This window comes from Harpia harpyja, chromosome 3 (genome assembly GCF_026419915.1).
Source record: "Harpia harpyja isolate bHarHar1 chromosome 3, bHarHar1 primary haplotype, whole genome shotgun sequence".
In the NCBI taxonomy this organism is placed as follows: Eukaryota; Metazoa; Chordata; class Aves; order Accipitriformes; family Accipitridae; genus Harpia; species Harpia harpyja.
This window is the reverse complement of record NC_068942.1, coordinates 7140682-7164642: the sequence shown is the minus strand read 5'-3', so window position 1 is coordinate 7164642 and position 23961 is coordinate 7140682. Positions and strand designations below refer to the sequence as shown.

The following is a 23961-nucleotide window of genomic DNA, read 5'->3' as shown; positions in this document are numbered from 1 at the left end:
GCCGATTAATCACAGGCACTCATGTGATGAAAATTTCTCAGGGGATGGGAAAGGTTAGTTTGCTTTTAAGTCTTAAAATAGCCTTGTTTCAAAGAACATTTCCACGATTTTTTTTTTTTGTTAAGTCAAGGATGTGTAAGTGCTTGCAGCATTAGTGTGTGTGTGTTACAGCTTGGGTTTTAGTTGCATGATGTGATCCTGGACTGTTCAGCTGAGAAGATCCCTGCTTCCTTCAGTGCACGCAGGAGCAGACAGAGACCGTAACGGGAGAGATTGGCTCCTGCTGAATCACAGCTTCATCTGTTGCAGGAGCTGGGAGGTACCATGTGAAAGAGGTGGGGAAGTTTGTAGGAAGGAAAAGGCAAGGATCTGCTAGGCATCTGGGAAAGAGAATTCACTTAAGCACACGCCATTATGAAAAGTGACTTATTTTTCTGCGTAGCCATGCTAATAGACTGTGGGGTGACTGGAGAAGTGTCGAGTACGGGCAACTGCAAAAAAAGTCAATGGACTCATTGCTGTGAGTATACTGAATAGTCAGGCCTCCGTTGTCTCAAACTGGGCACCTAAATAAAGAACACTTTTGAATTTATCTTCTCTTTGTCATAAAGTACCCATAATACTCCTGGTGTCTTAGGATGCTATAAAAAAATGCATGCTTTGTGAGGGAAAGCTCAGGCGCTGAGCAGTGCAGGGACCCATGAGTGAACTGGTTGTGTTTTCAGAGCAGGCTGGGAGGAGTATTCTATGAAATGACAGTGAATGTCAAAAAGAAAAAAAAGTATTAAATGACCACATTGAATAAGCATCAGCCATTTTAGGCACTGAAGGAGACTGTGCTCTTATGGAAAACTTTCTGTGTGATCATGTAATTAAGAACTGCATCACAGTGAAGTCACGGGAGGGTTGCGGGGAAGGCAGGTAAACGCAAGTGGCACAACCAGTAACAGCTCTGGAAAGTCTAGCGTTTGCGTGCATGTCTTCATAAGCTTAATACTTTTGTCATGCAAATAGGCGTAATTGATCTTTGAATATGAATCTGCAATGACATGGGGGAGAGCAAAAGCCGAGGAGTGAAGCTTTATATTGTTCAGGTATGAGGCAGCACACTCGATAACCGGAGAGGTCTTGCTACTAACTGGTGCTGCAAGTCAGCACATGTGAACCGCACTAATTCGCTGTTGCCTGCAGTGCTTGTGGCAAAGATGACAAACCAGCCTTTGTGCAAGCGAGAAACCAGAAAGGCACAATGCGGAATGGAAATTCGGTGCTGTTCGGACTGTAGGCGTTTGCAGGCTCCTCATCTCTCTGTTCCTGCAAGTGGGACGGTGTTGTACGCTTGGGGGGGAAATGGTCTGAGCCACAGGTTGGCTTCCTGAGTGGGTTAGAGACAGTGTGTCTTACCTTGTGAGGAAGCCTGGCACCCTGCAGCATCTTACGACTCAAGACTTCTATTTTTCTAACTTTCTGGCTCATACCATGTGGCTTTGGGTGACCAAAGTGTCTTTTTTTCTTTTTTTTTGAACATTAGTAGTGAGGAGTCTGGTCTGTACCATGCTAAGAGCTCTTCAGTTAAAGAATGCAAAGCAGCTCTTTAATGGATATATATTAAACTTCACTGTCCTTTGCAGGTAACACAAAGCAGAGTCAGAACATAAACAAGCAATCCTGTGTCTGTCAGCACTGTTACTCTGTTTTATTTTAAACCTAATTATACTTGAAAGGTGTAGGGGAAATTGAGAACTTGACTTTTGGCACTTATCAGCACAATCTTAATTAACCATCACCACCCCTTTTCATGAATTTCTGTGAAGAGCTCCAGTCCTATGATCTCACTTCCTTCATCTCATTTGAGAGTTAATGCTCTCAGGTTAATTTCTCTTAACTTTATAACCTAGTCTATCTTCTGTTTAAAAATAAGTGGGTAAAACACTTTTTCAAAACTGTTTGGAGGCCCCCCTGCGTGTCAAAGCACAAACTCATCAAGTCATCGTCATCCTTTTCTGACTCTCAGCAAGAGACTTCAGGGAAATATATAAATCTCTGGAATGCTTGTAATGGGGGTGATAGGATACTATGAAATGCACTTGTGCTGGTAAGGAATATTATAGGATGCACAGAAGACATGCAAGGAAGAAACCACATATGACTTTCACTTGCGAAATGAGGTGTTTGTAGATGAATCCTTTGCTAAATGTGCATTGAAATTTTTTCGTCGTTTGTACTGACAGAGTGCAAAGAAATATAAGGCACAAAGGCAGTCCTTGAACAGCTGGCAATGTGGCAGTCAGAAAAATTTTATAAATATGAATAAAAAGGAAAAGTTAAGTTCTTTGGTTTTTAAAAAAAAATTCTGGTTTTCAGGTTATAATGACTTTTAAATTAAGCATGACAGACTTGATAAATTATCAGAGTTTTTAAAAGTTATTTTATTTACAGGGGGAAGAGTAATTTTTTTCCTTTTTTTTTTTGTTACTACCACCTTGGTTTTTAGAAGGAAAGGGGAAAGGATTGTGAGTGGAGGGTAGGGGAGAGGAGATCTTGCTTGGCAATTGATTTTTATTTGAAGTAAAAATATTTTTAAAGCCACAAAATAGCATTTGATTCATATAATCCCTGGTGTGCTTGTATAAGCTGCTTATGAATTATAATAAAAAAGCAAGAAATTCCACTGAAAAACCTGAAAAGCCCTTGGTCAGAAGTATTTGGACACTTGATTAAACACTTTAAGGAGTCTAAAGAAAAGAAAAAAACCCCAACCATTTCCCATGCCATTAACATTATTGTATTAATAAAAGCTGGTTCAGTGCCCATACTGTGTGTCCCCAACACAACATTGATGACATTTTGAGAGGTGGGTAAACATTTATACTGTGCTCTGAGAAAAGGTTACATGCAAGCCTTTTGATGGAATTTGGATTTGCAATTTTGTTTTTTCTTCTTTAAAAAGAAAAAAAAAAACAGGTCAGATATGTCTGTGAGAGGTTTTCTTTGGGCTTAATGAAACAAAGTAAACCAGGTCATGAGCGCTATATGTATATCAAACAGGTTTTGTATCATTGCTTCTAGACTGAAATATCCGTATATTTATTTAAGAATACATTCATATTCTTAACATACAAATAGTAAGAGGGTCAGCAAAATGTGATGCTGCTTGTGGTTGCAACTTTAAGAAAAATCCATTTGTATTTCAGAACACAACCAGCCAGAGCGTACACTTAACTTACTGAATTGGAAGGGGCACATCCTGTGACTGGTTTCCTGCAGTCTTCAGAGGACAGTGGTCTTTTCCATTGTCATTTTGTCTGTTGGTGTAAAACAGAGATTATCTGCCGTCTGCCATTTCCTCTTCTCCCTCTTTCTCTTTCTGGGGAGAGGGGGAAATAAATTCTCCCTCCAGCTTGTGCAGATGTTAGCGCTGCGTGGAGCTTCTCTCGCTCCAGCTGCAGGGAGCATTTCCCAAATGGACCGTCCAGTCCTTTGGTCTTATTCTGTCTTTGTGCTTGTTTTTATTTAAGATTGTTAGTGTACTGGTTTTGTGCTGGTTCACTGCAGTAGTGTGTGTTTGTGAAGATGTACTCATTTTGCAATTCATTTTGGAGGCACTCATCTGTTAAAACAGCATGTGAAGAAAAAATTATTCAATAAAAAAGAAAAGTATGAAATACAGCTCTAGTCTACTTGCCTCAGAGTCCAGGAAAGATGCTTTTAAGCAAGATTACAATAGTACATATTGTACTATTGTGTGACCAAAGCGTCCATGCCACAAAAACGCTGTGAAAAGATGATAGATGCCCACAGTATTGAGGGTTTCACTTCTTTAATAACTGAAATTTTCTGCCATCTGCCATCTGTTGTTTTATTAAGATCACTTTCATTCTACCTGTGGAGCTCAATGAAGCCCAGACTTCAATCTTGTTGTGTCTCAGTACAATGAAAGTCTTGCTTGCAAAACTCCGCTGAAGCCTGCAAGAAGGAAATGCCAGCTCTGTATGATTTCCAAACACTTTTAAGGATAAGAAGGATTAAAAAAAGGGATTTCAATTTATCTGTATATGTTTCTCCTTGCCCTCTCCCCCACCAATCCACTGGCCTGCGATAGCAATGTACTGTTTCCACTCCCCAAAATCACTGCAACCCAGGCTAGTTGGAGTGTCTGACCACTGCTCTGTTGGAGAGGTCAGGGAGTGAACCAGAGCGAAAACCACATTGATTTACTTTGTGTTCAGGGAAAAAATGACATTAGTGGAACAGTCTGGGGAGATGTTGCCTGTGCTGTTCAATCTTTGAAGAAAAAGTAGTATTTATCCACAAAATGAGGGATCTTAGCACCAGCCATGGGCCTTGAAATAACCATTACTTGCAGGTTTTTATTCCACTTTATCCTTTCTGTGCCTACTTGCAAGCAAATTGCATTTTAGTAGTATATCTCCTGATCTTTAGAGCTCACAGAAAGCTGAAGTGGTTAAGTGGAAAGCTTCACGCTTGCTAAGGAAGTGGACAGTAAAGGGACTTTGAACCCTTCTATGAGTCTGCCTAAGTCAGGAAATCAGCGCTGAGGAAGAAGATGCTGTTTCTTGCAAACAAAATAATATTTAAGTGGATTGGTAGCGTGGGCTTTGCATGGAGCAAAGAAATTAAGATCCACTGACAAAGATTTACCAGAAATGGTATGTGTGCAATATTTCCTTTTCTGTGCTGCTTTCCTCCCATCCTCAGTGGAGGTTGTTTATTTGCTTGGAAATAAAACCTGTTTCTCTACTTGGGGTGGACTGATCCTGTCTGGGAAAGCATAGCTGCAGCCAGCCCTTCTCTCAAAGGAAATATAACTCTGGTGGAGTGCTGCTCTTCGAAAGTAAAGGAGAAAAAGCAGCGGTGTCCAGGTGGGCTTGCTTCCCCCCCGCAGTGTGTGTTACAGGGAGCTTGGGGGAGCAGAGCTGCCTGGAAGTGCTCTCAAGCAGAGTGGGCAGCAGGCAGATCACAAGCAAGCGTGGGAGTTTCAGTGGGTGTCTGTCTGAGCATGGGTGAGGTGAGGAAGAGAATATGGGTGGGTTTTTTTTAATAAAGGTTGAGAAAAGGTTCTAGGGAGGAGGTGGTGGAGACAGAAAATACAGCCAGGACAGGAAAGAGTCTGCAGAAGGCAGAAATGTTGAAGCTGAAGCAAAAAACATACCCTTGAAACAAGCATAAAACCCGCAGTACTGTGTAATACAGATGAGAGTGGACTGAAGCCAATTTTTAACAAAACCACCAGAGATGCCGTAAGTTCATTGACCAGAAAGCTGTTTGGTTGTGTTATAATTAAATGTAGTAGTACGCATTTTGATATTTCAGAATGTACCTGCTTGGGGTGTGGCAGGGCAGAACTTTTTGTTTTACCTGGGTTGTCCTTAAAGAGTGGGAAAATGGTTTTTGCATTATCCTAGTCTGAGCATGAGGCTGGTGAGAGAGAGAGGTGAAGGTGCTGAGATATGGAAAGGCTGAACCAAGCGGAGGACACAACAGCTTAGAAAAAGAGGCACGGACGTGGCTGCAGGCAGAAGGAGGATACAAGCCCTTGGAGAGGGGTTGAACTGGGGAGAGAGAAGCAGGAGGGAGGTTAATATCTCGTTCAAGTTGTAATTCTGTTCGGCAACTTACTCCTACGTGTACCTTTGCTTTACCAAGCATGTACGTTTGCAGTGTGAATACTTGCAAGTACATTGATAAACATGCTTGATTAAGAGGGCTAGGAGAGTTGGCAGCAGAAGTTTCAACTGGTGCGAGAAAAGATGAGAATTTTTATCTGGGAGATGCAAATTAAATGTGGTACAGAGAGCGAAAGTTGCTGTACATGGGATTTTTCTGAGGTCTGCTTGGGAGAGTAAAATTCAAAAAAAAAAAAAAAGGAAAAAAGAAAGGTGCTTTGGGTAAAGTGTGAGGGAAGAGATTTGGGCAGTGAAGGAATATCTGAGTTCAGGCCCAGTAGTCAGATGAGACTCATTCAAGCTGCCATGGTTTTTCAAGACAAGTTGTTGGAGAGAGGTAGTGACAGGCAGGTAGAGTACTACCTGCTGGAGAGGGATGGGGATTCTCCACGTGGGGAGCAGGAGACAGCCTCCTTTCTCCTGCAGCTCTCCAGGGAATGGGAGAAGACCTGGACTTACTGGGGCTGCAGTGTATTGTGGGGGGGATCTGATGAAGCTGATAGGAGACACACTTTAAGACTCGGTTTCGCAAACCAATGCATGAGCTATTTTTGAAGAATCAGACCCTGTTGTAGAAGGCAGAGTTATCTGTCATGTCTGTCTAAAGCAGAGAGGATGCTTTGGCTTCCAAGGAAATTTTGCCAGCCACAGTGATGGTGGAGCTGTTGTGTGAGTCTCCCTCTGTGAGAGAGACAAAGTTACATCAAGGTGAAGAGCAAGTTATACTTCGCCGAACCAGAACTGTGGGCCATGTGCCATGGCGATTTACATGGGAGTTACTCAGGATAAGAAAAGATGGCAACCTCTCTGCCTGCTGGTCCGTATGTACACATGGTAAAATGTCAAAACACTTCTGCGCCTTTTTAACTAGCTTGGGGTGAGGGATGTACAGGCTTAGGGCTCTTGTCTTTGTTCTCAATTTCTTCATGGTCTTTTCCTTTCTTGAATTAACATCTGGAGGGAGTGGGTTTTGCATTTGGGGGGGTTTGGAAGGCTGTGGTCTGCAGCAGAGGGGAGGGGGCAGAAAATAGTGGAAGGGAATGGGAGAGAACTGGAGATGGATTTAGCCATACAAACAGCCATCTGCCCATCTCCATTAGGAAAGCAAGCATAATGGCAGTAAAACACACTTTCCTTTAATCCATTTCTCTACGCCTTTATCTCAAGATAAACTTTAAAATTCAAAGGACCAAATAAAGGAGTTGCATAAAGGGCAGCTATTGCTGTAGTGGTGTGCAGCACAATAGGAAACTCTTTAGTGAACCTGGAAATCACAGTGAAGAAATAGGACAAATGTTCAAAAATGCTCTTAATTAACTTGCATTATCAGTAACTGCACTGAGTTGATTTCTCATTTAAATTTTCAATCTAAAGCTCCTTCTGACTGGAGTATTTCATCATTACTGCTGCAATTTAGCCTTTGCAATTGGGACTCTTCAAAAATGATGGGCTTTCCTATCTAAGAAAAAGCTGCACCAAGTTCTGGCTTTTAAAGCTTAAAACTCATTCTGATATAAATGAGAGAAGCGTAGCCTTGCTATGAGTCTTACTTTTTTGAGAAAGTTGGGAGGTTTTCATATTTATTTAGATAGTGATGTTTTAAAATTTGCATACATTTCTTTGAAATTCCACCTTTTGTTGCTGCAAATGTCATTTTTAGTTCTAAATGAAAAATGATAAATACTTTTCCAGGAGTCTGGAGCTCAAGGATTAATGTGGTTGAACTAGTTAAATGTTAAATCTATTCAAAGTAAAACTGCATAGAGACTGCAAATGTTCTTGCATGCAAGTAAATCCTTTTTATATTGAGTCTGGTTTGTTAAAGATGTAACTGCTCTGCCAGTTTGTTCTGTACAGATAAGTTATGTGTGTTATAGGCACTCTATCTTAGGGTGCTATATTTGCTGTCCCCATTAATGCTAACCTGAGATTGCAGTTTAATTCTGCTTTGTATTAAAATGAGAACCAGCCTTTTTGAATGGAAGGGAAGAAGCTGTAGAACACAGTATATTTTATAGATAGACTTCATATCCTTGATGAGTAGAAACAAAAGTTTCTCAAGAAAATTACATGGACCATGATAGAAGTTTAAATTTTTCTCCCATCTCCTTCAAGTAAGTATCTCTTCAGAATTCATCTGATAAGAGTCCTTGATGGGCTTTGGTTGAACTTGGTTACATCTGTGAGGTGAAAGTATTGCACATCCCAACACCATCTTTTTGTACCAGTAAGTGCTGTTGAAACTTGTGCTTATCAAATGACTGAAGTCTTAATTCTGTCCCTCGATTTAGCAGACTGGCCATCCATTCCCTCATACCTAATTTTAAATGGGTAGGTTTTGCAAAACAGTGGTCAGGACGATGTTTTGATTTCACCTGACTTATATGAACCCGTGGATAAAACACTGCGGAAGAGCCACCTCGGGATTCCAAGTTCAAGTACTCACAAGTTGGGGAGTGAAAAGCATTTACGCTGGGACAAGTTTCAATGCCCTGTGTTCTCTGAATAAAAAGTTCCTTTTTTTTTGCCCGGCTACATTCTTGGAAGTGACTGGGTTGTTTTGGCTGCAGCTCCTCAGAAAACTGAGCCTGAACTCAGCGCATACAACTTCAGCACAAAAGGTCTACAGAGTTGCAAAGGTTTCCTAAGCAATGAAGAGCAACGTGTTGGGAAGCTACAGGTACTCCGAAATGTAAATTGCTGCTTTTTTTTCCTTAAGGTTTGGGATTTTAAATTTGCATGTTAGAATTCAGTTTGGGCCATTTCTTCCTTTTCTGCTGGTACCATCACACAGCTTTTATTTTTTTTTCCTTTCCATATTAAACAAAAGCCAGAGTTACTACACCTGGGTCATACCTGTGGCACAACAGATCCAGTAGCTAGTCTCTGACTTAACCAGATCCTGGTGCTTTGGAAAGGGTTTTTAATACCACAGGAGACAGGGAGGAGACAAAGAATCTTCTTTTACCTCCTTTGTAGTTAGACTGTAATAAAACCTTACACACGATGTTTAATAGCCCTTCTAACACCATTACCATCAATACAGCAGAGCTAGGTGCTGTGCTGCGTATAACAGAGTACAGAGAAATGGACCTATGTTCCTGGCCCACTGATTTCTCATGATGGCGACTTCAGCAGGCTACGTGCTTATAGGAAAACTTATTCCTTCCACTGTGGCTTAATTTCCATAATGCCTCTTCTTCCTGAGTTTGAGCCTCTTAAGGGACTGCAATATCCAGAGATGAGACAAGTCACGTCCCACCTTCCCTTCACCAGCAGCTAACCTGCCTGGATGGTTCAGCAGCTGCCAGATGTTGTCAAGCGCCATCTCTTCACATGGGTTTTTCTGAAAGGGATGCTAATCTGGGCCTCTGTTTCTTCAGGATTGACGTGGTCCTGAAGTAATTTTTCCAAACAAAACACAGGGAATACATGCAGTTAATGAAGTCTCTGATTGCAAAGATGGGACTGAAGATGTAAATGTAGTGTTAGTTTTTCAGAGTGGGGACTTGAGGGTGATCTAAAGGCTTAAGATGAGAGTGTATATATATACGCGTATACATACGCCCACACATATATGAAATCAGGAAAAGAGAATTTGAGGCTGTTTCTAATTGCTTCTGCCATGTGATACTGAAAAGAAGAGAATGACTTCTCCCACTCCTGGTTGCAAGATCACTAAACTGTAGCCCAGTGATCTATAAATGGAAACTTCTGCAATATTCTTTGTTTTCCTTACTAGTTCTGAGTACTATGAGAGCTGTACAATTACTGTGATTGAATCGAACAGAAACCCATCCAAGAAGCAAGCAGGGTGTTTCCAAAAACAATCCTGGTTGGGGTATAATAAGTTTTAAATCCGTGCTGTTATATATAAAATCTGTGGCCAAAAACTTGGTAAAAACTTCAAAAACCTTGTTTCTGCTTCAAAGAGAAGATTTATTTAGCTTTCAAGTAATCACAAGGCAAACATGGCTGTGGTCTGTAATTTTTATGGATGTAGTTAAAAAGTATTTTTGGAGGTTTGAGAGCTGTTGATAAAATGACAAACTACTTGTGCTTCATAAGCATTTCCCTCACTCTGGAAACTGTAAATGCTCTAGACGGTAGCGGTGATAAGTTATGCATTTCATCCATAAATAATACATGTTTTTTTAATATATTTAATCATTAGTATGGTATCCGTGCAGGAATTATTCCATCTCCAGCCTGATGTTTCCCTATTGCTTTCTGTTTGTGATTACTTAAGTGCTTCAGAAGTAACTTTCTGCTCTGGGGGAGAAGACTGGGGGGGGTGATGACCGTCATCTGTCATGCCTCTGTCAGCTCCTTTATGGGACATACAGGCAATTCCTGTAAGAAGTGGTTTTGTCTTGTAAGCGTGCTGTGGGGGGAAGGGGACTGTTTGTGGGTTTCCCTTTCAGTGTTGTGTTGCCTGAAGTGCCATTTCCCGGCTGCAGCTCGCTGGGACCCAGGTACCAAGAAGTGTGCGGAGGTCCTGGAGCTCACCTCTCTGAGGAGCACCAGTGTACTGGGGGAGAAGCAACCTCCGCCTTATCAGGTGCATATGTTATTAACAGAGTTCAGACAGACACTGCAAGTGTGTGATGTGCGATACTTGATTTCCATGCCTAAATGTTTCCGTGGTTATGTCCCCTCGCCCTTCTGGGTGTCTCCGGGTTAAAGCAGTGATGTGCAGGGAGGGTGAGACCTTTCCATCAGAGCCCTCTTTGGCTCCTGCACAGACTACAGGTGGTTTTAGACTTCCAGAAAGTCAGGGCAGCTCCTCCTACAGTGAAGTAATCTGCCTTCCCTTCCTTTTTTATTTGGCTGGGCTTGCTGCTGCTGTTTATTTGTTTGGTAGTGTTTTCCTTAATATAACTCGGGAAGCTTCTGAATTGCCACTAATAATGAACAGCTCAAGCAGTGGTTGTAAACTTGATCCTGTAAAATTTAAATCTACTTTCAGCAAAACCACAGCATTTCTTTTAATTTTAATCAGACGTTATCCCTGCCACAATTTTTTAAAAGAACAGGAAGACTTTAAATTCTGGGAGGGTGTTGAAACGTAGCAAATTTGTAACAAAATGGATAAACTTTGGCCATGTTGCTTTCTTGGAATAAAAGGGCTCTGGGGTTATTCCATCAGATTAGCTTTGTAGCTAAGATAAACATGTAACATGGAAAAAGGTACAGCTTTTAACAGACTTGAATGTGCATGTATTTGTTTGCAAGAGACTCGTGTTGCTTCTGTCACATTTTTCTTTCTTCCATACTTCCTTTGTTGTATCTTGCCTTTAATTATTTTTGAAATCCCAAGGAGCAGCTGTGTCTGTACTGTATTTTATAGGATAGAGACACTGTGATGTTTTGGAGCTCTCTGAAGTGCTACAGAATAAGCTGGAAGAAGTGGAAATGAGAGAGTATAGGCTTCAGCTGAGATTCCTTTCATCAGGTTATTTATTCAGTGTTGCAGACGCCACGTAAATGGCAAAATCAGGTCAAAATTGCCAGACTTCCACTTTCTGAAAGAAAATTTTGTGTAAACCTACCGCTTCAAACTTTTGAAACAGATGACTTTATAAACAAGTATCATTATGGTTTATAATACAGAAAACAGTATTACAAAAATTATGTTGCCTCAGACAGCTTATTTCAGAATTTTTCTTCACTTGATTTTGTAGTATTTGTGTGGTGCCTGAGTAAAGTCTGTGTTCTGACACTTCAGCTTCTTATTGTCAGGGAGATTCTAGCAATGTACTTGCTAATGTACTCCTTGGTGCTGTCAGGCTCTTGCCTTGGGCTAGCTCTTTGATTTTTTTAACATGATAAAATGAGGCGAGTGGTTATGGCTTGGCTCATCTGGCGCTGAGGCGTGTGGCCAGAGCCACAGAAGAGGCTCCTTCTCTTCCTCTTCCTCTGTGGAGGGTGTGACGAGCTGGAAGGAGGGGAAAGCATGAGGTCCTCTGACATGACAGCCCAGGGCAAAGCTGAGGCAGCCACACTAAAACAGATGGGTGAATAAGCCCCCGCTGCCTCTCTTCTGTTGGTAGTCTTAAATATCATAACTCTTGGGAAGCCAGCTGGGCAGAGGAGACAAAATTTATGGTTAAATAGTGTAGTGAGCTTGGATTGGTATCTCGGTGCAGAGGGGAAACTCGTTCCACCCTGTGCGAGGTGCAAACTGCCGGTGGAGCTTGCGGCAGCGGCAGGTCAGATTCAGAGATTAAACTCTGTAGCTGTGAAGGAGAACACTAGTGCAACGCTAATGACTAGTTTGTAAAATGAGACAAGAGATGCGGCTGGCTGGTGTGGTGCCTGATGTTGGAGAAAAGGCTCTCCCTCCCTGCCCCCCAATTTTCTTGTAAAGACTTATTCATCATCCTGGTCTCATCAGTCTGTGTTTTTTTAGAGTCCTCAGGCCTCTCTAGTCCTGGGAAACAAAATGAAGGGCTTAATTCCAGCAAGTGTTTGCCTCTTTGACGGAATTGGCTCCTTTTATCTAGTGGTTCACGTTAGGACATTGGGCAGTGAGACGAGGAGCTCAGCTTCCACTCTTCCTCTCAGTCGGCATCTCTGTGTCACCATCGGCTTCTTCCTCCCCTCCTCCTGTGAATTTATTCAGGCCAAATTTGTGTGGCTTTGATAGAAGGTAAACAGTGTTTTCCACCAAACTCAAGTATTTACTGAAGGTCTCTGCTTCTACTACATGTCACTGGCAGCTGTAAGAAAGCTGGAATCATCTTGGCTACTGAAGCAATTCGGTAATTTATTGTGTGTGTTTCAGTAGCACTAATCAGAGCTAGATTTGGCCAAATTAAATTCTGTTCACTTCTTCACCGGTCAATGTAAGCATGGAAATGTCTTCTGGGGCCTCAGTGAGATTTCATTGTACAAGCCAGGAGGATTTCTCTTAATTCAATCTGATCTCTAGTAGTTCATTGGTTTGGGTTGCTTTTCTAGTCTTCTCTCTATGCCTGGGAATGCAACCTTGGTCTTTTGCAACCTAAGCTGAGCCTTGCAGGCTGCAAGCATGTGAAATGCCACAACTTCAGAGGCATTTCCTTTGCCAAAATTACTGCTAGATTGCCCCATTTTTGTGCGACATAACCATTTGTAAGTTTTTCAAGGACAAAAACTGTTGCGTATAGCAGTTTCTTAGTGGATGGATTTGTTTTGTTTCTTTTGGGGGGAGAACCACACTGGATATTACCTTTATGTTGTTGATGTATAAGTTTTAATTTAGCAGTATGTTTATTAGTGCTTCCAGCTGGCTTTCTATTTTATTCTAGAAATTAGCACTTCAGGTGTTTAATTAAAGCCTCTGGGATTTTTTTTTTTTTGGTTTCTCTTTTTAGTTTAAAAATCTTTAGTATGAGTCTAAAACCTTATTTTTAACCTTTAAAGTACTTTTAAATGGTTTGTTTCTGAATCTGAGTTCTAATGAGTTGATACAATTTTATTTTTAAATTTGACCAGCAACATGAAGAACAACTCAAAATTTTCTGTTAAGCATGCATGAAGCTTTTGATTATTGCTTTCTTTCTGTGTATCCTAATGAGTACAGTTTCGTCCTTTTTGTGTACTTCCAACTGGGCAATTAACTTCTAAGATATTTGCCAACAGTGCATGCGTGCAAAAAAAAAAATTGGTTGCAAAAGTTCTTAAAGGTGTTTTCAACACAATCTTTATTTAGTATTACCCCCATTAAATGAGTGTTGGGGGCACTATCCACTTAAGAGAAACAAGGCATTAAGAGGAAACAAGTCAGTATGGGGTAAGCTGGGGTACGTGCTTGCAGCTCGTGGGTTTCTGAGCAGCAACTGCTGTATAAATGCTCAGGCCTTTGCCCTGGGTAACTCCATGCTACCCTGCAACTATAACACAGGATAAAAGTATGCTTGTGGATAGCTAACAAACAATACACACCTTCTAGTAGAAGTTCACAAGCTACCACAAGTTATTATGTAGCATTTGGGACCATAAAGTGGTACTTCTGGCCCAAGGTTCATGATATTTGGGCTGCACAGATTATGTTTCCATATACAAAGAAGTCTGTGTTAAACATTTTCCTTGTAGTCATGCTAGTGCAATCTGCATTTTAGGACAGAGGGTTCGTTTGAAGGAGTCCATATTCTTCCCTCATAGTAAACAATGTTTCCTGATTAATCTGGGTAAGGACTGTAGTTGCTTTGTATTCATGTTCAGTTCAATTCCAAATGGCTATGACACTTGAAACTCCTAGATAAACTTGCATCTCTCATCATTTACAATACATAGATTCACAATCTAATCACTCACTTCTCCTGAGCTGCTACTGTTTGTTGGTCTCTGACCATGCTGGATGTGTAACTTTAAGATTGAGCCCACTTTAAAATAACCTCAAAGTAACTAGATACTTGGTTTTGTTTCATTTTCACTGTTTTGTAGTGGCAGTGATCTGAAATCAAAACCTGATTTTATATTTTTTTTATTGTCTTTCTGAATATAAATGGATAGCATAAGTTTCATTCCTTGGTAGTGTGTCAAGCTGACATTTATCTAGGTGAAAACATAGAGGAGTCTCAGCTTTGTTGTGGTAAGGGAAGCCAAAAACTTAACACTACTTAGCTCTGGAGCGATGAGAGGAAGGATGGAAATGAGAGTGAGAACTAAACCCTTTCCTTTTTTCCTTTCCGCAGAATATTCTGATGCCCTGTCCAGTGATTGTTAATGAAAAATAATTTTGCTAGCATATTTTTAAATTATTTTACAGTTTGTTAATTTGGCCAAAATATATGCTTGTTGGGTAACAGGACCTACACGATGCTTGCATGTATGATGAACTTATGCTTGTATGAACGTAATACAGGAGCTGGAAATCAAAGCAGTGCCATTAACAACTGCCTCGTATCCAGTTCAGAACCAGTGATACTCCCCTCCCACGTGGAGCTTCCTTCGCAGCACTGAGGGCTATAAACCCTCCTGTGATGATGTAAGATTTGATGCAGGCAGTTACATGCTGCAGGGTGATAAAACTGCCAGCCTCAGCTATAAGCTAGGCCTAGATTCTTTGTCATCCTATTTTAATAACAAAAATCTGGAGATTGGTGGGGAACTTGCTGAAGTTAATGGACAGACCTTAATTTGGCATCAGTGGGACTTGAACCAGGCATTGACAGTGCAATTTCTTTGGTGAAAAGGCCCTTCTGTGGTATTCTTTCAAGGTACTTCTGTAAAAGCAGTGCACCTATGGCTGCATGTAACCATTTTCAGTCCCTTTTCATCTGCTAGGTTCTCTTTATCACAAATAGTTAACAGCTCTTTGTGTTCGCTGCACGCATGGCTACATGTGCAGTGCTATTGCTGGCTGCTGAAGAGCAGATTTCGAACGAAGCCTTTGGGTGTGTACCGAGAGCTCAGCTGCAGATGGGAAGTGCCTTTCCTGTGGAATTTAGATTCAAATTGCCACACGTAACATATCACTCTGCTGTTTGAAATCTAGATTAGGTTGTAATTGATAAAACAGAGATTGAAATTTTAAATATATAATCTTGCTGGATTATATCTTTCTTCCCCAAGCTCAGTGCTGTCTGTTTATATTAAAGCAGCTTCATGACATTTTTACAGGAAAAAATTAAGTGGTGTTTTGACCATTTGGTGCGAGCCTAGGGTTGAAATATTACTGCATATTATTTCCTGTAAGTTCTCTGTTCATGTATGGGTGTGTAATGCTGCTTTTTTTTTTTTAAGTGTGGATGTATCTCTGGTTATCTCATCAGTCATGCTTAAAATGAATAGGCTTTTAAAACATACATATCAGATCATGTGTGTTTGTGTGTAATTATGCATGTATCTAATCCTACAGCTGTTAATGTGTCAAACTCCCATTGGAACTTATAGCCGTCTGATCAAGTAAAGGACGGCTGGATAAAGTCTCATACAAGGTCTTGAGGAAGTACATGTCTAATAGAAATCTTTATTCCTAATTTTAAATAGTATTCTAGTACCATGTAAGCTTTTGGTTATTTAGTGGTTAAAGTGTTTCCTCCCATTTTGATGGTGAATTGCTGTATCTGTTTAATTTTCCTTGGATCATTTCCTGTCCACAAAAGACTCTACCTTAATTCTCAGCCTTTCTAGTAAACACTCAATAGATAGGAAGTTATAGCTTCATAATAGACCACATCCATGTGGAAATCTGTAAACATCCTTTTACATCCCTTTTTTTTGAGATTTATTCATTAGTCATTCTTGCTACACTGCTTGCTTTGTGTGACAGCTTGGCTAGGCAGTGCTTGTAAAATAGGAACCTTCTCACTCTGTCAATGCACCAAACTAAAGCTGTACAGAGAAGGTGTATCAGTTTGAATGTTAAGGTATTGTATGTAGCCTAAAAAGCAAACAGAATAACCTGATAGTCATTTTTGATGGCCAAAGGAAGAGCTTTGCACGAACACAAAAATTACCTACTGCCCTGGAAATATTTTTTTTTTCCTCATTATCACTTTGGAAAAGGTTAGTATCAGGACTGGGATAAATTCTTGACCGTAGATCGAATACCTCTAGTGGGCAACCTGAAACACAGTAAATTTTGTGCTGAGCTGGTAGTCCTGTCCATAAGGTGATCAGAATATTTTCCTAGTTTACAGCTTGTTCTTTGCACATTGAAAAATATTGGTCTTAACCAATCAGGTCTCCAACTCATGAAGTTTCATGCATGAGGTTCTTGCCACAGTGGGAACCCTGTCATGCTCCACGTCACGAGCTCCAGGAACCTCAGCACAGCAGTGAGTACCTCTGGGTCTGGGATACCATGGCTGACCATCCTGCTTGCCTACTGAACCTGGCATGCCTGGTCCTGGTCCAGAGGGAAAATGCAGCACCATGAAGTAGCTGGAGGGCTTGTGCTTCTCTTTAGCCACAGATTCTCTTTGGTTTTGCCCCATTATACATCCCAGTGAGGAATACAGGAAATAAAATTTGGTCAAGAGCATCTGCTCAGTTGAACGTATCTCTTCATTGCTTATGGATCAAGATGAATAGAAATTACCTCAGTCCAGATGAACATTTTCTGTACCTTTTAGTATCATTTCTAATCCTTATTTGGTTCAAAACTTGAGATTTATTTCCAAGGAATTCGTCTGTGTGTGTGTGTACATACTATATTAATGATTTCATCATCTGCTTTCTCATAGTCACTGACTTCATTGTGATGGCTCCTAGGAGAGATGCACAAAAGATTCTTCCTGAAGTTGTTTGAATTAAGACATTAAGGTCTGAGAACCGGGCGGGTCTTGGTTTCTAATTCCAGATACCTCACTGTTGACGTTCATGTTTTTAATTTCATTTCTGTCTAATTTGGCACAGTGATGGTGAGGCTATTTTCACTAAGAAACCCCTAAATCCTGTCAGTTTTGGGGGTGGAAGGTGTCTATTTCCTTTCCCCCATGACTTCTAATCTCACTTAAGAGCCCATAAATAAGTGACAACCTCAGAGGTGGCTGATGTAACTTCTCTGGAACCCAACAGCATTGTTCTTGAGGCAGTCACATCCCCTCATCTCAGCTCAGGGAACGCGACCGTTGCTTCTGCATCTCTCCTTTCTCATGCTAGCCAAAGTGCAAAGGAGTGTGCTGCCTTCATCCTGGCTGAATTGAGATTGTGAATTCCGTGTCTGAGGCCTGAGGAGCACTACTTCCCTTCATCTGCTGAACTCATCTGAAATTTTTTTTTTTAATTATTATTTTTAATATCTGCATGGTCCCTAGGAAAACTGACAAGGACATCATCTCAGGTCAGGCCTAACTATGCTGCTGCAATGCAAACCAAAGGAGGTAACTTCTTCAGCCTATATGCCATAAAAACTAGCTTTCTTTGGAGAGCTTTCTTGAATCTTGGATCTGTCTGCTTTTCTGTTCTTCCCTTCCTGTTTCACTTTCATGCTTGTACCCTGTACAAAATATCTGTATTTCTGTGTGTCTGCTCTGTATTATTGGATGTTTGGGGAAAAAGCAAGTATCACTTTCCCAAAACCTTTTGGAAAGCTGGTATAAGGAAGGAAATGGTCTGATGCGTGTATTTGAATTACTGACAGTCTCCAAATACTTCAGATTGCCAAGTCACAGAAGTCTTTGCAATGAAAACTGTTTCAATGAAAGCAATACTTCAGAGAGCTAATTCTTTCAAACAGATAAACCATGAAGAATCACAGCTGTGTACTTCTTTCTGACGGATCTAATGTTATTGATGAGTTAGAAGCTTGGTCTTTTAACAGTGAATTCTAACTGTCCTTTCCCTAAAGTTTGCTGTAATGCAGAGTGTCATGTTGTTTGTGTTTATCAAGAATTAGCATTTTTCTCATGTTTTGTGCTTTCCATGATCCCAAAGTAGTACAGCTGGTTGGGGGTTTTTCCCAGATAGCATTCCATTTTCATTCCTGCATCAATTAGCAGCCAAAGAAGATTCTGCAAGTCTCCCGTTTCCTAGCCTCATTTGGAGCTAGGAAAAAGGAAGCAAATCTAAAGCTAGCCCAACTTTGCCACCATTCTTTTCTCTGATATTGACAGTCCTACACATCCTGATATGTTCTTTCCTGAAAACATTCAATCATGAATGCCCTTTTCCATTTATTTGAATACTATTATGTAAAATAAAAATTGCATAAAGACTCAGAGGTCAGTATCCCATAATTAGAATAAGTAAAAAAAACCAAACCAAAACAAACAAACAAAAAAACCCCCACCAACCACCTAAAACTTTATTTATGAGGAGATTCCTTGTGTATTTTCCATCTTGAAAATAAATGACTCCACAGCTTGCATTACATGAGTCTATTAATAATCTAGCCAACTTCTGATAAACATGAAGTACTGCAGGATACTGATGAACTACCTTAGCAAAATCTGGACACAGAGCTGTTACAGTAACTAAGGTCTTGTCCCTACCTGGAAATAATACTGTGTCATCACATGGTTTAGTAAAGTGGTGGTGAACATGGTTTTGCAGGTGCCTATATTAACTGTTAAGTAGAAGCTGACATCAGTATGCTTAGTCCTGTGAAGTCCAGCTGATGTGTTGAAATAGTAATATTCTGGGTTATACCTGCTCATGCTTAAAGATGCTCCTTCCTGTGTGGCAGCCTTCACTGTAACTCTTCTGTGCTCAAGTGAGAGGCTTTGGTCTACGAGGTGTCACTCTGTCACCCCTACCAAACACTAAACTGTCTCCTTCCCACGCAGTACCACTTGTGCAGAGTTGCCTCTCGGCTATCCATTGGCATAACTGTAGCACTATTTCAGATGTAAGCGTGTGACTTTCCAGTTGCAGATGACTTATTTCCTGTAGAAAATCCTAAAGCTGATTTGCGTTGCAATGTCCACTGTGGAAACCATGAACAAATGTTCCAAAGAAACCACTTGTACTTACTTCACTGGAGAAAGAGAAGTGCATCAGAGATCATTTCTGTAGAGTTGCCATCCTACACACAGCTCTATTACTGACTGTTGAGCAAGTCATAGTAACTACATGTAATGGTGGACTTGGAGGGGGTAGAAGTGAACAGGAAGCACTGGAATAAAAGCTCTGATCTCATGGCACATGGTGAATATCTGAATTAATTGTATATCTCTAGCTTACTTCTTCTGGAGTGACTGCAGAGCAAGACATGATGAAGCTGGAGCAGCAACTCCTAACTAGAAAAAAGTCTGATTGCTGAAGAGAATGAGGTGACTGTTTATAGGCAAAGCTGTGTGAAGACAAATCTGCAGATAGGAGTTAAGACTGCCTACCAATTTATAAACTGTAAATGGAAACCGGTGGAGAAATGGTAGATTATCCATTTCTGTGAAACAGTTCTCACTGTTAAGCGTGAAGGGAGTTAGCTGCCGTTAACCTCCTGCGTAGGAGCTTATAACTGATGGTGCAATAACAGTAGCTATCTTGAGAATCGTGTGGCCTTGAGGAAAAAGAGGTAATTGCCTCATGTCTTTGGCTTTCCTTCTGTGCAGTGGTGCCTTTTGCGGTGCTGCTCAAGAATCTGCTGTTGAGGTGCAAAGGAGGAGGGCCGTTTGGCATGCAGTGCCTCGGCAGCACAGATCACTGTCCCATACTTGAGATACACTTCGCAAGGCAAGCCACCTTGGGCACTGGCAGGGACACATTCCGTGTGTGACTAATCTGAGAGCAAATTAGATTCTTACTCTGACTGTACAAATGTGTGTCTCATGGGACGTTCAGATGGGCTTTTAAGATTTTGTTGTTCTCCAACTACCTTTTCCTGCATCAGGCTTCCTAAGAAATAAGGGTGCTTAAGATTTTGATCTCCAGCTGTTTATGGGGCACCCAAATTTGCTGCCATCACAAAATGACCTGTGCTTCTTGGGGCTATTTGAGAAAACTGCCTGGAAAAATTCAGCTTCATCCAAATGCCAAGTTGCATGCCTGGGGTAACTAATCACTCTCTTAAAAATGAAAATAATTTTCATTTAGAAGCCTACCTCTTTTAGTGTTTTACAGCTGTTTTGTATAATGTTCAACTCCTTATTTCCATAGACCTCAAAGTCCTTCACAGACTGGGTATGCTTTGCTAGCATGGAATAGAGTCATTTCATATCAACTTTTTAAGTGGGATTTTATTAGGAGTAGGAGATATTCATAACTTTTCCATTTGAGGCTCTGAGGAAGCATTAGACCAGCAATTTTAAATTGTGCAAGTGCTGTTTCCCCAGGATATATACAGTGAATAGTTTTGGGTTTAGATTTTTTGTTGTTGTTTTAATTCTGCTGTGTAGCCTTATAAGCAGACTGAAGCCTTGAGGTTTTTATTATCATATGTGGCTGAGGAAAAGCACATGTGTGAAATCCCAAATTATTTGCCCTTTTCCAATATTAGTCTTGAGAGCTGGGTGAACACATGGACTATAAGATTCTTCGGATACTTAATGGAGTATTTTCCCTTTCGGAACACCTTTTTCTGTTCGGAACAAGGAGATCCTCAGGTGCTTTCAGTGGGATCTTAGTGTCAATAGAAATCTCCCAAGAAACAGCACTCCAGTAAAGCTTTTGAAACTGGAAGCTCTTTTCTTTCATGAGATATCTGGCTCAACATACTAAATTACAGGCAAGAGAGCATTGCGAAGCTGAAGTTGTTTAACCCATGCTAAACCCATGGTGAGCCCTGGGTTATTCTCCTTCTTCCCCTGCGATCCCACAAACACACAGCTGGGGGAATTGGCAGTGGGCATCGCGGATACCACATAGTGTTAGGGAGGGGAACGGATTGATCACTTTGTTCCTCTCCTCTCCCTTTTTCTCCTAAAGAAAGGTTGGTCCCTAACAGTTTGTGAAGGTATCTACACTTGCAAGGAAGGAAACTTCTTTTTTTTTTTTTTTTTTTTCTTTCTGAGTGAAAGGTAACTGATAACTGCTGTTCCTTTGTCTCCAGCACCATGCTGAGGTAATCATTAGAGGCATCTAAATTCCCCATTTCATAACAGGTGGGGTTTAGTGAGTTTAGTTGCAGAAGCCTATTCAAGTACTACCCGACTTTGTTTTGTATGCTCTGCTGAACATGGCGAGACCCAGAGGATGTTATTTTTGGGTGCATTGAGGAACCTGTGGAGTGACCACAGAAACAAATAGCATATGCACCCACTGACCTTGCTGTTACCAAGTGATCTTCCTCTCCCAAGCACACATGACTAATCACATCTGCAGAGAGCTGCACAGAGGTAAGCTCAATGGGAAAGAGAAAGTGGACTGACACAGATGTTTTGCAAGCTGAGTTGCATGGTCATCTATGTCAATCAGGCTACCAATAGTGAAAGGTTCTGTGTTTTACATGCATGCCTAAATCTAATGGCTGCTTGCAATTGTGTTTACCTGTCTGGATGGGTGTTTCTAATGCAGATTACATTCAGAACTACAAATGCCAAATACTTAAAATCCTTCATTTTCAGTCACTTGTGCATAACACAGACTTTCTCATTATCTATTTAAATAAAAAGCACAATCTAGTTATTTGCAACATATCTTTCATGGAAGTAAGAATACAAAGTTGAAAGAACAGGTGATTACTCAAAATGTTGTTGGCTTCCCTGTTGAAGCTGTAGGGCTAAAGCCAAAGAGATGCTTAAAGGTTTAAACTTACATTGAATAGGATTTAAAAGCTAGATTCCCAAATACCTTTGGGCGATTTGTCCCTAAAACTTTTAACAACAGTCACCATGTTCATCTTCACAGTTTGTCACAGCTGAGAAAGCTAGAAGCTATCTTTCTGTGTGAAAGCATAGAGGTGAGAGCAGAAGAGTGCACAAATTAAAGGGACGCCGTAAAATTGTTTGACTGCTTTTTACTACCCCGAGGTGAAGTTCTCCCTACTCTTTGCCCAGAAGCCTGGGGGGTGGAAGAGGAGGTGAGGCCAGAGTCTGCGTCCTCAGCAACACGGGCTTCCCCTCAAAGCCTTGTGCAGTCACCTGCCTCCGCAGAGCAGCAAGGCGAGAGCCATTGCTAGCACTGGTCACTAGTGTTTGCAACGGGGACTTGCAGCTGACGCAGCCTGCATCAGCACTCGCCCCTCCAGAGGGATGTAGTCCCGAGGGAAGTGCCAGCTGCTCCTTCCTCAGAAACCACTTACTCCTCTGAAGAAGCGAGTAGCGGTGTCGTAGGGGGAATGAGTACTTACCCGGTAGAAAATGGTGGCATGAAACAGACAATGCTCAAAGTTCATCTTCAAGCAGTCGCTTGTCAAAGCACCTGTGCCAACCTACAGGGGCTCTGCCTTCCCGTATTGCCTGACCAGAGTCTGGGTGTTTCTTGCTGGGTGAGATTCTGCCTCGTGACCATTCAGGGCATGTGCATGTGCACACAGATAACCTAAGATACAGCTGCTGAGTCTTAGTTATGGGGTGTGCAGCACTGGAGGGACTCTGTAGAAGTCCCACCACACCTCCCAGAGAAGAGACTGGCTTCGGCATTTCCAGAACCCATGTACATTTTTGACCTGCTGGTTTTCACACCTGCTGCCAGCGGCACCTCCCTGCCCTGGTCCTCACCAGGGGAGCATTGTGCAGATCTCTGCTGAACCACTCGTAGAGCAGATACTACCAGTGGTAAGCTGCTTGTGTCACTGTGCGAGGGAAAAGCATTGGTGGGGATTTTTGTGTGGAGATGGTTCCCCCCCCTGCACCTATCCCCCACCTTCTTCACTGTCCTGGAAGTTCCCTCCAGTAACTGGGCAGCATCACCTGGCATCGACTTACACTGAAATTACATTTCCTTCACCTTCTATTAAGGACTTCCTTCTGCCGCTAGTAGTTTTTTAGCCCATACCTCTTCCTTCACAGTTTAAGATTTCTTCTGAAGTTCCTATACAGGGATGAATGTTTGATCCGCTATCAGCCTACCTTCCAGTGTGTGTCCTCTTTAGTTCCTCTCCCACTGCTTGAGTTTTTGTAACTAATGTTTCTACTGGAGTGTTGGAAGAGGAAGGGGATGACCAAAAAATCCTCTTTATTCAATTTTTTTTTAAATTGCGTTCCCTTTAATATCTAAAATGTTCTGACTCACAAGGGGACCATTTAATTGCACATTTATGCTGGTATCTGTGAGAAAAATCGATCAATCAAAATCTAGACAAAGATGATGCTTTGCATGCTTTTCCTGAGCACCCTCCAGGGAACTGAGTCTTTCCCCTCTGAAGACCACAGTGAGAGTTGTGAGTCAGGCAGAAGAGGCTGAGGCTGGGCTACCTGTCTGCAGTCCCTGCTGAGAGCCCCTGGGCTTGCCCGGGGGGTGTGCGTGGGACCGCAGGTCCTGCTTTCACCTCATATATCAGCCAGGCTCTGAGCAACTGGTGCTAATGGGCGAGGGGTATTCCCCAGCTGGGCACGGACCTGCTGTGGGTGCTCTCTGGCTTCAGAGCTGGAGAGCAGCATCCCTGGCAGAGAGGCAATCAAGGCGGTCATGTGGAGAAGCACCAGGGTTTACTTATCTAGTATATGCTGGGGTTTGGTTTTGTTCAGTGTTTTGGGCTCGCTTTCTTTCCGTTTCAAGAGTTTGCTTTTGCCTTGGGATTCAGACCACTTTGGTAGCATTAAGGTGAAATGAAAGGTTGCAGTTCATGCCTGAGGTTTTCAAACAAAAAGGTTAAATGGTTTATTTGTCCCTTTTACTTTTCCAAAGGCCTGCAATATATTTTCACTAAGGTGTCGTATTTTATGTTAGAAGAGAATACTTGTGATTTTCTGAATGCAGCTTTTGTGGTGGATTCTGCTACCCCCTGAAAAGGAACCTC

At 41.5% G+C, this 23961-nt stretch overlaps 1 protein-coding gene across 9 annotated transcripts in view; it reads left to right on the top strand.

The window, feature by feature from the left end:
• Window positions 1-23961, top strand: part of FYN (FYN proto-oncogene, Src family tyrosine kinase) — a 142239-nt gene that overhangs the window by 18507 nt on the left and 99771 nt on the right. Inside the window, exon 1 of one of the 9 annotated variants that reach the window (XM_052781289.1) lies at window positions 8236-8367. The exons of 5 other annotated variants lie outside the window; for them this stretch is intronic. The gene's annotated coding sequence lies outside the window, so the exon portion shown is untranslated. Of the gene's footprint in view, window positions 1-8235; window positions 8380-10157; window positions 10249-23961 lie in introns of those variants that run through there. 3 more of the 9 variants (XM_052781284.1, XM_052781285.1, XM_052781286.1) reach the window with 3 other exon arrangements.